General features: G+C 41.7%; 1 pseudogene; it reads left to right on the forward strand.

The window, feature by feature from the left end:
* Positions 1 to 9,592: 9,592 nt before the first annotated feature.
* Positions 9,593 to 10,124, forward strand: LOC101126749 (large ribosomal subunit protein uL5-like; annotated as a pseudogene).
* Positions 10,125 to 13,773: the final 3,649 nt, after the last annotated feature.

The following is a 13,773-nucleotide window of genomic DNA, read 5'->3' on the forward strand; positions in this document are numbered from 1 at the left end:
GAGCAGTGCAAGCTGTCAATGGATCTACCATTCTGGGGTCTAGAGGATGGTGGCCCTTTTCTCACTGCCCTAGCTACACTAGGCAGTGCCCCAATGAGGACTCTGTGTGGGGGTTCCATTCCCACGTTTCCCTTCCACACTGCCCTAGCAGAGGTTTTCCATGAGGACTCTGCCCCTGCAGCAAGCTTCTGCCTGAACATCCAGGCATTTCTATACATCCTCTGAAATCCAGGCAGAGGTTCCCAACCCTCAATTCTTGACCTCTGTGCATTCACAGGCTCAACACTACATGGAAGCCACCATGTGTTTGGGTTTGCACCCTCTGAAGCAATGGCCCAAGATGTACCTTGGCCCCTTTTAGCTACAGCTGGAGCTGAAGGAGCTGGGATGCAGGGCACCATGTCTCAAGGCTACACACAGCAGGGGGTGCCTGGGTCTGGTCTATAAAACCATTTTCTCCTCTGGGCATGTGATAAGAGGGGCTGCTGTAAAGGTTTCTGACATGCCTTGGAGACATTTCCCCCATTGTCTTGGTGATTAACATTCAGCTCCCAACTACTTACGCAAATTTCTGCAGCCAGCTTGAATTCCTCCCCAGAAAATGGGTTTTTCTTTTCTACTACATCATCAGGCTGCAAATTTTCCAAACCTTTATGCTCTGCTTCCTCTTGAATGCTTTGCCATTTAGAAATTTCTTTTACCAGATATCCTAAATCATCTCCCTCAAGTTCAAAGTTCCACAGATCTCTAGGGCAGGGGTAAAATGCCACCAGTCTCTTAGCTAAAGCATAGCAAGAGTGGCATTTACTCCAGTTCCCAACAAGTTCCTCATTTCCATCTGAGAGCACCTCAGCCTGTACTTCATTGTCCATATCACTATCAGAATTTTGGTCAAGGACATTCAACAAGTCTCTAGGAAGTTTCAAACTTTCCCACATCTTCCTGTCTTCTGAGCCCTCAAAGTCTCCAGGAAGTTCCAGGCTTTCTCATATTTTTCTGTCTTCTTTTGAGTCCTCCAAACTGTTCAAAGCAATAGTGGCAGGAGGCAGACAAATGCCTAGACAGATAGGGACAGATCGCCAGTGAAAATCCACCTATAAGCCAAAGACAGTTTAAAGCCTGAAATCCTAGCTACAAGTCAAATCCACAGACTGGATTGAGAACCTGTCTTCCCGTTTGACACACTCCTCTGACTGATCCCCACCCTTCACCTATTTTACATATACCTACCCTTTCCTAATTGGTTTTCTACACTGCCATGACCATATTTGAGTTGTGCCTTTGCTTTAGTCTTTTGCTTTAGCCTTGCATACTCACAAACCAGTCAGCAGATACTCCCATAGTCTAAGCCCACAAAAGCCCTGGACTCAGCCACACTGGGAGAAAAACCACCTGACTGTGGGGGTGAGGGACCACCCCCATGTCCACTCTCCACTGAGAGCTGTTCCGTCACTCAATAAAATTCTTCTCCACTCCCGTCACCCTTCAATTGACAGTGTATCCTCATTCTTCTTGGATGCAGGACAAGAGCTCAGGAACCACTGAACACAGGTACAAGCTATAACAGAGGCAGGCTGGGGCATGCCCAGCCCAGCTACAGGCTGAGCCAGTGCACAAGCCAAACTTAGCCCAGGTCAGGCAAGTGGGCAGGGTGCCTCCTGCAGCAGGTAGCGGGTCTGAGTGAGTCCCAGTGAGGGGTGTCACCAGCCAGAGGTCCCTGGCTGGCAAAATGACTGAGAAAAATCCTACATCACAACCTCTGCCTGTTACCCAGTTCCAAAGTCACTTCCACATTTTCAGGTATCCTGATAGCAGCAGTCCACTACCTTGGTACCAACTTACTGTATTAGTCTGTTCTTATGCTGCTATAAAGAACTGCCCAAGACTGGGTAATTTATAAAGAAAAGAGGTTTAATTGATTCACAGTTCTGCATGGCTAGGGAGGCCTCAGGAAACTTACAATCATAGTGGAAGGTGAAGCAGGAACCTTCTTCACAAGTCGGCAGGAGGTAGGGAGTGCCAAGCAAAGGGGGAAGAGCCCCTTATAAAACCATCAGATCTCATGAGAACTCACTCACTATCATGAGAACAGCACGGAGGAAACTGCCCCCATGATCCAATCACTTTCCACTGGGTCCCTCTCACAACATGTAGGGATTATGGGAACTACAATTCAAGATGAGATTTGGGTGGGACACAGCCAAAGCATATCACTTGTCAACTAAAAATAAAAGGGGAAATTTAAACGGCGCCTAGAGCAGGCAGACAGGAGCCTTCTACCCATGATGCCAATTAGACAGAGTGTTTCTCCTTGTAAAAAGAAAAGAGGAATTGGTGAAGGTGTGGGTCAGAAATGTTAATTAAATGAGACTTTCTTTCTACAAATGTGAATAGTTCATGTATTGCTATCTTCTAAGTAAAAGACAAAAGACAGGAAGGACTGACCTTTAACTTCCTTTGCAGTGTCATATTCCTAAAGAAAACCCATGAAAGTTATATCACCAAAAACAGTGGAGTAGGAACACCAGGGCTTTTTCCCTCCACAAAAGTAATTCATGAGCTGGCAAAAACTGAAATAACTTTACACAATTCTGGAATCAACCAAAAACTTTCAACAACCAGCTGAAGACTGGGTGAAAAAATAAGCTGCTGCTTTGTGGTAAGACAGTGTCCTAGCATGTTAAATTGCCCACTTGCCATCCCGCACATCTCATGTTGGCAGTAGCCATTCGTGTAGCAGCCCACACTCCTGGCACAGACTCCTAGTACCAGGTGGAGTAACTCAGAACTTGTTCTTAAAGAAATATGATTGCCCATTTTGTCCTGTGTAGTGGCCCCCTAAGGAACTGGCAAAGTGGCTTGCCTTTGTTTAGCCACCTCAGAGTGTTCTCAAGGATGAGTGGCTTTCTGGGTAACATTTGCCAAAAGCACTGAAGGCAAAAGTACTGGCCACAGCAGACTGGAGCAAGGTACAACACTTGGGCCAAGCAATAGACAGACTATAAAGAGAAATCTGAAGTAAGTTCAGAAAAGAGATGTAATGGAAAAAACAAATTGGCCTTCTTGGGCATATTTTATTATCAGGATTTATGGATTATCAGACTTTACTTAGTTGTAATCTAAAATGTGGTGGCCTCCCAATAAATGGTTGTTTAAATGATTGATTAGTGGATCCGTAGATGGATGGAATAAAAATGGTCTACATCCACTGTTTCTTATTTATTAAAAGTTAACTTTTTATCCTTTTCCATATTTTTGTGTTTAATTCATATTTCTATAATAAGACCATAAGACCCTCTTATACTACTTTTAGTATATTAAAACAATCAATAATAGCGTTATACATATATATCATTTTTAAACTGTTATGATTTTAAAATCATATTTAAGTTATGAAATCATAACTTATTAAAGTTATGATTTCATACTGAAAATATTAATGTTACTGAAATAGTTTAATTATATAAGATTTTTCAGACATTTAAACATAAACTGAATTCACTTGGTATCAATCCAATGCAACTGTTTTTAAACAAACAATAAAACCACTTATGAAGACCTGTTCCTATTCTCCAGATTCCTTATATTCTATTAGACATTATTATCCAGATAGCTTGTTCTTTCTACCAAACTGGATATTGTCCTTTTTTTCATGTTTTTAATTGATACATAATAATTGTATATATTTAGGGGGTATATAGTTTTATTTAGTTTTGTTTTTTGAGATGAGGTCTTGCTCTGTTGCCCAGGCTAGAGTGCAGTGTTACAATCATAGCTCACTGTAGCCTCAAACTCCTGGACTCAAGCTATCCTCATGCTTCAGCCTCCTAAGTAACTGGAACAACAGGCACATGCCACCATGCCTGGATAATTTATTTTTATTTTTATTTTTTCACAGAGTGGGTCTCACCATGTTGCCCCGGCTGGTCTCAGACTCCTGGCCTAAAGCAATCATGTCGCCTCAGCCTCCCAAAGTAATGGGATTACGAATGTGAGCCACTGCGCACAGCAGTACATAGTGATGTTGTGACACATGTAATGTATAGTGATCAAATCAGGGTAATTGGCATATCTATCATCTCCAAAATTTATCATTTCTTTGTGTTGGCAACATTCAATATCCTCCTAGCTATTTGAAACTATATATTATTGTTAACTATTGTCATCCTACATCTATACAACACTATAACTTATTCCTCCTATCTAGCTATAATTTATATCCTTTAACGAGACTCTCTATTTCCTCCTTCTCCATGCCTTTCCCAGCCTCTAGTATTTTCTGTTTGACCTTTTACTTCTATGAGATCAAAACTTTTTTAGCTTCCATACTGAGTGAAGACATGCAGTATTTAACTTTCTGTTACTAGCTTATTTCACCTAACATAATGTCCTTTATTTCCATCCATGTTGCCATGAATGACAAAATTTCACTCTTTTTATGGTTGAATAGTGTTCCATTGTGTGTGTATGCGTTCGTTCATCTGTTGTTGGACACCTAGGTTGATTTCATATCTTGGCTATTCCAAGTAGTGCTGTAATAAACATGGAGTGCAGATGTCTCTTTAATATACTGATTTCCTTTCCTTTGGGTAAATGCCCAGAACTAGGATTTCTGGATCATATGGTAGTTCTATTTTTAGTTTTTTGAGGAACTGCCATACTGTCCTGAAATCTTGGACCATGGCAGAGTGTCACATAGGATGAGTTCAAAGTTTTCATGTGGATTAAACTGGCATGTACTAGATTTTTGAAACACTCAAAGCAATCAGAATGCTGTGAATCTTCCCAAGATGTTGTAAAGGGTCAAAATAATGAGACTAGAAAGAAAATGCATCAAGGCAGGAATAAGGAAAGAAAAACTAAAACTACTCTAGTCCCTCATGCACACTCAGTTCAGACTGTTCAATAAACCAGCTTTATAAGTCTAAATATAAATTTATTTATTCTAGGAAAAATAGATTATTAGTATGATTATCCAATGAATTGCTATGTAGTACATCTCCTCTTTAGTATTTATCCCACTGGCAACCAGCTTATGATAGAATATAACAAATAAGCAAATAAACTGCCCCTAACCTAGCTATGTTGGCATTATCTTCATTTTTACTTTTAGAAGTCAAATCTAGTGTAGTTCAAATCATGTTTCTCACACCTCACTTTTTCCTCCCCCTCTCTTGGGACTTCAAATTCATCTTCAGGCTTCCCATTTTTATCTTCAAAGACAACCTGAACCCTTCAATCTCTTACCTTTGCTCTCCCCAGTACATGTTAACCTGCTGCACCTTTAAATGTGTTGCCTACTGTTAAATAAATGTAAGAAACATCCTACCACTCAAATTTACCTCCTTATAAGCTCTTCAGAAATCTTTCTTCCAATGGAAATGTTGCTACCGTCCATTTTATCTCCTCCAAGTCTGACAATCAAACACATTACAAAATGCAAAAAGAAAAGGCAAAACTTGTGCAGCTAGTAATTTGATCTTTTTCTAAATGTGTATATTACAAATTTTACATAAATACTTGCTTAATCAAATAATTTGCTTCCTGGGAAGTGACCTGGTCTTTTACCAGAGGGTTGTAAGTGGCAAAGGAGCCCATAATTGGGACAAGACACCAGGAAATACCAAGCCAGGGCTATGTGCCAGGAATATGAGAGCAGCACTTACTCTAAGAGCACACAGACAACCATAGATCTTGTCGTTGGGCAGAAATCTGAGAAGTGAAGGTACAGGTGTTTCTTAAGAGATTTCAATCATCTGAAGGGTTTTCCAAACAAAATTACATGGTGTACCTATAAATTTTCTAAATTCTCTGTCCCCATTCCCAGAAATGGGAGAGAAGTTGATGGGAAGGCAGAGAAAGAAACTGAACTCTCACTGCTACTATCAATTCTGTGCAGGCCTGAAACAATAAACTTGTCTCCCTAACAGTTCAAAAATCTAGTTGAAAAATGAGCACTTGTAAAGGGAAAGCACCCTGAAATGTTAGGAAGAACTTGCAGTTTTAGAGCCAGAAAGATGTGAATTCCAGTTCTGTCTCCATCCTTCCTTTGATATATGTTCCTTGGCAAGTTGTTAATTTCTCAGAGACTATAATATCTCCCTGGCAGGACTGTGGTAAATAATAAACAAAATACTCTCTGTAAAACATTTAGGTCTATGCCTGGCACACAATAGGTACTGGACAAATGGGGATATCTTGAGTGTCTCTGAATGACCTTTTGAGAGTTCCCCCCTCTGGGCCTAAGTTTTGTTATCTATAAAATGGGTATATTAATATCCCATCACTATGTTGTTACAGGTAATAAACTAGACAATCTGAATGCAATAGCTAGTATGATAAAGAGTGTATAAAAGTATTAAGTAAACATCATTTATCTTCCTTGTTAAATCAATTTTTTCAAAATGGTTTTTGATTAATGTGAATTGAGTAGTGAAACTGGAGCTAATGACAGACCAAAAATTGTATAGGAGACAGGCAATTCATCCTCCGACAACTGGGTAACCAGGAGAAAAGACCCAACATTGCAGATCTTTGACACTTGGGAGTCTAAAGCTTACTTTTCTTCCCACAAAAGTTCTAACTAATGGAGAAGTCCTACAAAGAATGGATGGCCAAACAGGAATCACAGTGTCAGCTGTATTAATGGCTGGGCCAGCACCTAATAACTTCCAACACACAGGGCCCAATTGTCAACTGTGAGGAAGAATACATTTTAAGCCTTGGGACAAAATAATGGTCCTGACTCTTCCCAAATCTTGGTCCAAACTATGGGGAAAGCAGTCTGTAGAGCACACCAAATCCACTTACCCAGCCAGCTTCAAGGAAGACAGCATCCTGCCGCATGGGTGATCACCTGGAGAACATTGCAGCTAGAGAGTTGAACTAAGAGGCCAGAGATGGCCAGGTGCGGTGGCTCATAACCGTAATACCAGCACTTTGGGAGGCTGAGGCGGGCAGATCATGAGGTCAGGAGATCGAGACCGTCCTGGCTAACACGGTGAAACCCCGTCTCTCCGAAAAATACAAAAAAATTAGCCGGGCGTGGTGGCGGGCGCCTGTAGTCCCAGCTACTCAGGATGCTGAGGCAGGAGAATAGCATGAACCCAAGAGGTGGAGCTTTCAGTGAGCCGAGATCACACCACTGCACTCCAGCCTGGGCAAGTAACAGAGGAGACTCCGTCTCAAAAAAAAAAAAAAAAGAGGCCAGAGATGTGAGCAGGCCCACGGCACCTCAGGTCAAAGAGAGGCAGGTACAGCGCCTCAAGTCAAAGAGAGGCAGGACACAGCCAGTTTCCCCAGCAAAAGGCATATTGATCACACTCACTAGTAAAATTGCCTGATCAATTAGCTCCACCCCTCCTCCTCCCTGGGGAGAATTGAGCACTGAGGTAGAGAGGAGCAGAAGAGACTCAAACACTCTCCACTCCTGGGAAAAGAAAGCTTGAGGAGAAGATTCCTAGTTGCATAAGGAAGAGGATAAGTGTCCCCTCCTTCCCCTCCCCAGGTCAAAGCTAAAACAAAGTCCAGGCGCAGTGGCTCACACCTATAATCCCAGCACTTTGGGAGGCCGAGGAGGGCAGATCACCTGAGGTCAGGAGTTCGAGACCAGTCTGGTCAACATGGTGAAACCCCATCTCTGCTAAAAACACAAAAATTAGCAGGGCATGGTGGCGCATGCCTCTAATCCCAGCTACTTGGGAGGCTGAGGCAGGATAATCGCTTGAACCTGGGAGGCGGAGGTTGCAGTGAGCCGAGATCAGGCCAATGCACTCCAGCCTGGGCAGCAAAGCAAAGCAGTAATTTGGGAATTAGGCAGATTGAAGAGGGGTCACAAATAGCACCAGAACTAGAGGTTGATTGGGAAGCCATCAAGATGTTTAAGGAAGCTACTGCATGTAGCCAGAGGCAAGGAGATTGCCAGGAGGCTTTGACAGAAGAGCAGGTCAGGGTGGGCCTTCTGCCAAGGCAGGAAGCAGGTCCTTAATATGAGAAACCCAGAGTCTCAGGTAGATAGAGCAAATAAAAGTGTGCCACCAAAGAGGCTTATGGATACAAAATGGGGAAATTAGCACTAAACAAAGGGTCAAGATATCTGGGCAGTCATTGCAGCCATTCTGACTGTACTGCTAACTAGCCATTGACCTCTAAACGTATCATTTTTCATCTCTGGACATCAGTTCCCTCAAATATAAAAATAAGTATCTTCCTTCTCCAACAATAAATGATCATAGAAAAGGAGATGTGCATTGTTTGGTGGTGCATTCAATCTGTCCTGTGTCACCTGGATGCAGAAGACATGGGAACTATTGTCTTCTCAACAATGACAATGGAGCACATATTGAACAGAGGATATCTGTTCAAACACCACCCCGAAGTCCCAGAAATGCTGGGTGTGTTCTGCAGCAGGATATGAAAAGTGAAATAAGAAACTTTAAACTATATAAGCAGGCTCGCCTTCTTTTTCATATTTTTCTAGGAAATCAGTGAAACAAGAGAACAGCTCCAAGGACAGGACTTGTATTTGAAAATAATGATAGATGATACATTCTGAACAATTACTTATATGATTTTTTTTCTCTGTCTTCGTTTTCTCTCTCCCAAGCCCACACTTTTAAAATATTGCGGTAAAGAAAAGGTCTTCCACTACAAAAAGTGCTTCAGGAAACAGAGGACATTGTCATTTTTTTCAGGCCCTAAAAATATTGTGTATTGTAGAACTCAAACCCTGAAAAGGAGAAGGAGATTCTAACTTATCTATAAAGCTGAAATCTCCTCTGAAGGAGATTATATACCGCAGGATACAGCCATATCTTTTCCTTTCTCTGGTAGAGAAAGCAAGGCTTCATATTTGAATCTCTAAATTGTACCATTCTGAAAATCCACAAATAAAGAAATGCTTAGGAAAAAAGTGGGCTCCTGCTGACTAATTCCGAAATTGTAAGATTGTTCTCATTTTCATTTCCAGCAACCAAAAGAAGGAACACTTCTGGCCACATTCTCTCTCTATTTAAAGGATATGTGGCCAGTCTATGGGAACACCATAGTGGTAACTATGTGATTCTGAGTACTATGACTAACATACTTCTGAAAGCACAGATTTTTGGGGGCTTTTAGAAGATCCTGACAACATTTTAATATTTTATGGAGATATTAAAAGGGATTTCTCTCTTTCTGTATCACTGTAAAAGGAAGAAACAATTTAAAGCAACTTGGCACTCTTAGGAGCATATAATTCTTGATGGCAGCTCTTGCCTCTGCAGTTGTTTATATTTCACAATGAGGATTATGTCATTACCCTACAGGTAGCCCCATCCAAATACAATCTTATTACTAAAAGATTCTAGAATTTAATGGCTATCCCACAAAAGACTGCTTTTCAGACATCTGTAGGATTTTCCAAATATCAAGGATATAATTTGCTGCATTGAAGTTGAATGAACTGCAAATTTTATTTACAGGTTTTTCATATACAGATATTTCTTGCCTGATCAGAGACTGATGTAGAGCTTCTGAAGCTGCCCAAAATATATCCCATTTGATGTTTCCTAAAGTTCTTTTCAGAGAACCTGAGCTCTTCCTGTTCTCTATCATGGCAGATCAAGGTGAAAAGGAGAACCCCATGCAGAAACTTCACATCTGCAAGCTCTGCCTCAACATCTGTGTTGAGGAAAGTGGAGACAGACTAACCCGAGCAGCCAAGGCATTGGAGCAGCTCACAGGGCAGAGTCCTGTGTTTTCCAGAGCTAGATACAATCAGATCCTCTGGCATGCAGAGAAATGAAAAGATTGCTGTCCACTGCACAGTTCAAGGGTCCAAGGCAGAAGAAATCCTGGAGAAGGATCTAAAGGTGCAGAAGTATGAGTTAAGAAAAAATAACTTCTCAGATACTAGAAACTTTGGTTTTGGGATCCAGGAACACATCGATTTGGGTATCATATATGACCCAAGCATTGGTATCTACGGCCTGGACTTCTCTGTGGTTCTGGGTAGGCCAGGTTTCAGCATCACAGACAAGAAGCACAGGACAGGCTGCACTGGGGCCAAACACAGACTCAGCAAAGAGGAGATCATGCGTTGCTTCCAGCATAAGTATGATGGGATCATCGTTCCTGACAAATAAACCCGTTTCTATCCAAAAGGCCAATAAAAAGTTTTTGGTGAAAAAAAAGAGAACCAGAAAGCTCAGCCTTCCTTAGACTTTATTTGCTAGGCACAGAAAATCATGCGCAGCCTTGCCAACCTTCTAAGGAATCAGAGAAAGCCTCATCCCACTGACTCATGACATTTAGAAATAATCTGCCAATGTAGACCTGGTTTCCGGTTTGAGGCCTGAGTCCACTATCATGGTCTTGCATCTGCTGTATTGACTCAGAGTATGTAACCACAGTTCAGCCTCGACTTCCCTACTAGAACCTTCAGTTCCTTACCTGGGGGTGATGAGAGGATGGGCAAAGGGGAGTGCTCCCTAGGTTCTCATTCTCCATCTGTCCTCTGGGTCCTGTTGCAAGGGGGTAAACCCTGGGAATCCCATTGTCTTTGTCCTCCAGACTCCTGATGTTGCTCCCTAACACTGACCTGTTGATCATCCTCCCTAACAGGGATTAATTCTCATGGACAACTCCAAACTCCCACTTGAGGCAAGAGGCAAAATTGCTATAGATTAGTGCCTTTTGGAGATTTAATTACTAGTTTTTCCAGATATTTTCCTGAAGATGATAAAGAGTCAAAATAGCTGAGCAAGGTGGCTCATGCCTGCAATATCAGCACTTTGGGAGGCTGAGGTGGGAAGATCACTTGAGCCCAGGAAGTCAAGGCTGCAGTGAGGCATGATCACACCACTGCACTACAGCCTGGGCAATATAGCAGGACACTGTCTCAAAAACAAAAAACAAACAAACCAAAAAAAAAAAAAAAAAAGAGTGGCAGAGTGGCTAAATAGATTGTTTTGCTTTAATTCTCCTTCTTGACAAAGTTCTTCTTTGATGAATGAATGACTGAAGTTAAAAGTTCACAGGGAAGCAAAAGGAAAAACGAATGAAGTAATCTGGGTAATCAACTGCTGAATAATTTAGAAAAGATATTACATGCTGACAAAATAGGAAGTCTGAGCATATCACTTGTTTGCCCTTTGATGCAATTAAACTTGCGGTATAATGCCAAATCAAGTGTTGTAAGATTTGAGAATGATACATTTAATTCCATGTGCTTAAAACTTTTTTTTTTTTTTTCTTTTTGAGACGGAGTCTTGCTCTGTCCACCCAGGCTGGAATGCAGTGGCACAATCTCAGCTCACTGGAACCTCTGCCTCCCGGGTTCAAGCAATTCTCCTGCCTCAGTCTCCCAAATAGCTGAGATTACAGGGACGCGCCACCATGCCCGGCTAACTTTTGTATTTTTTCCTAGAGATGTGGTTTCACCATGTTGGCCAAGGTGGTCTCGAACTCCTGACCTTGTGATCTGCCCACCTCAGCCTCCCAAAGTGCTGGGATTACAGGCATGAGCCACCACGCCCAGCCAAAATTTTTAAAAATATGAATGGAAGAATAAAGTCACCCATTCAATTAGATTTATCAAAGACATTATTTCTTCGAACTGAATAACAAAAAAAATTAAACATTATTTTATCATAATTTGAAATTAAAATGGACATCTATGCCAGAATACTAAATAGTACATTTGTTTCAATGTCATTACACTTTTTTGAATATTATTTTTGCAGAGTAAAAGGATAAGGCAAAGTGTAGTTATTTCAACCGTTATGGTGCCCTCCTCTCAGAGCCATGGCTATACGGGAAGTTATTATTCTATTCTCCCTATTTTGTGTGTGTTTAAAAATTTACATAATAAAGGAAAAAGTTTTTAAATTTCTTGTGAGACACAGATGAGTCAGACCTCTTCACTTTAATTCTCAACAGATGCAGCCTTCCATCTCTCTCTAAAAGCATTCAGTTTCCTGGAACATTTAACATCACCTTCAAAGAATGCTAAGAGCTCTGAACTGCTCTTTCTGTGTCTTATCCCCTCATTCTCTCTAACACCCTGCGTCTTCTACTGACAGCCTGGGATGGCAAACAGACTCTACAATCATGGTGTCTGTGGTCTCAGTTCAACTTTTTACCAGTCTATAAGGCGAAATGGCTGCTTGCCACATCCAGCTGTAAGAAAAGGCAGGCCCTTCTCCATCGTTGTTTAGCCACTAGAGAAAAAAATGCAGAGATGGTGCTTGCAGGCTTAAAGGGGTTTCAGGGAAGTCTCTTTTATCAGCTGAGCTACACACTGATCTCACAAAAAGAGCCAGGTTTTACATCAACCTTTTCTTTTGATCTTCTGTGACCTAGAGACTCACATAACAATAGTGTGCTCTGGCCCCAGACACTCCAGATTGAATGAACCCTTTCTTTTCTCTTAGTTCCCACTTTGTCTTACTTTTCTTTTTTAACAGCTTTATTGAGATATAATTTATATATCATACAATGCACCCATTTAAAGTGACTAATCCAAAGGTTCCTAATATGTTCACAGAGTTGTGCAACCATCACCACAATCAAGTCACTGATTCCCTTCTACTTTGTAAGTATCTCCCTTTACATTATAAGAGATTCTCCCTTTGAATTATAAATCCCTGAGTGCACGACGCCCCCTCCCTGTGTCTATGCCTCCCCTGTAGCATCTAGCACCAGATGTCAATATCAGTCATTCTAGATGCTTGTAGTATTATCACTCCCCACTTTTGCCCTTGTTCTAACTCTCTATCCTATGTTCAAATTTATAGAAAAAAAGGCAAATGTAGGCAGAAGAAAAATAATGTAAATACCATCATCAAACTGCTAATCAAAAAACTTTCTTCTTCTAGCCATGTCCCAATTATTAAGGTTTTGTTCTAAAAATAAAAATAAAAAAACACTAAACAATTTTGGCTAATATCGTAAAATATGTGTTTCTGCAATAAGGCTGATATGACAGATATCACAAACCAAATATCTTATGCAGCTGTACCAAGTAAGAGCCCTACCAGAACTTGTTTCTGACTCTTGGATCCCTCAGTCCAGTCAAGGACATAAAAGAGATTGGAGACACTGGTAGGTTGAGAATATGGTGACAAGATCTCTTTGGAGAGGGCTCTCCTCTCCTCATCTCTAATACTTTAGAGGATGGGTTAAGGTATGCTGCCTTCTATCCCCAAACCTAGTTGGGGAGTCTCAGGGAATCCCTGCAACAGCTTGGAAATGTGCTCCCTGCTATTGGAGACATGAAAGACTGATGCCTGACTTGGCCTGATGAAGCTCAAGTGGTCTGGGGACTAGGAAGTCTGGAAGCTCATTAACTGCTTGGACGGAGAAGCCAAGAGACCACTATGGCATCAGGACCGAGCCGAATGATGCTTTGTGTTTCACATCAGGTGTGTGTCAGGAGGGAGAGAGTGTCAGGGAGAGGTTATCCTCCTTCTCAGTCAACAGGACTACTTACAGGAAGGAAGAGCAGAAAGAGGCTGAGGTGTGTGGTGGATGCCCAGGAAGCAATCCATCTAAGTCCAGGGAGCTGCATAAGAGAAGCACCCAAGAGAGAAGCGTCGGCTTCATCATCTCCAGACCCACCCTGGAGCATCAGCTTTAACCATCCATATGTCCAGAGAAACCGAAGCTTCCTAGCCAAGCAGTGCCCTCCCCTACACCTCTGCTCTCTCCTACCCTTAACACTGGCAGTTCCAAAACGGCAGTTTGTGAGATAGGAAGGAGGTGAGATGAGAGAGAGCCAGGAACTCACCCTGT

This window comes from Gorilla gorilla, chromosome 4 (assembly GCF_029281585.2).
Source record: "Gorilla gorilla gorilla isolate KB3781 chromosome 4, NHGRI_mGorGor1-v2.1_pri, whole genome shotgun sequence".
Classification (NCBI taxonomy): Eukaryota; Metazoa; Chordata; class Mammalia; order Primates; family Hominidae; genus Gorilla; species Gorilla gorilla.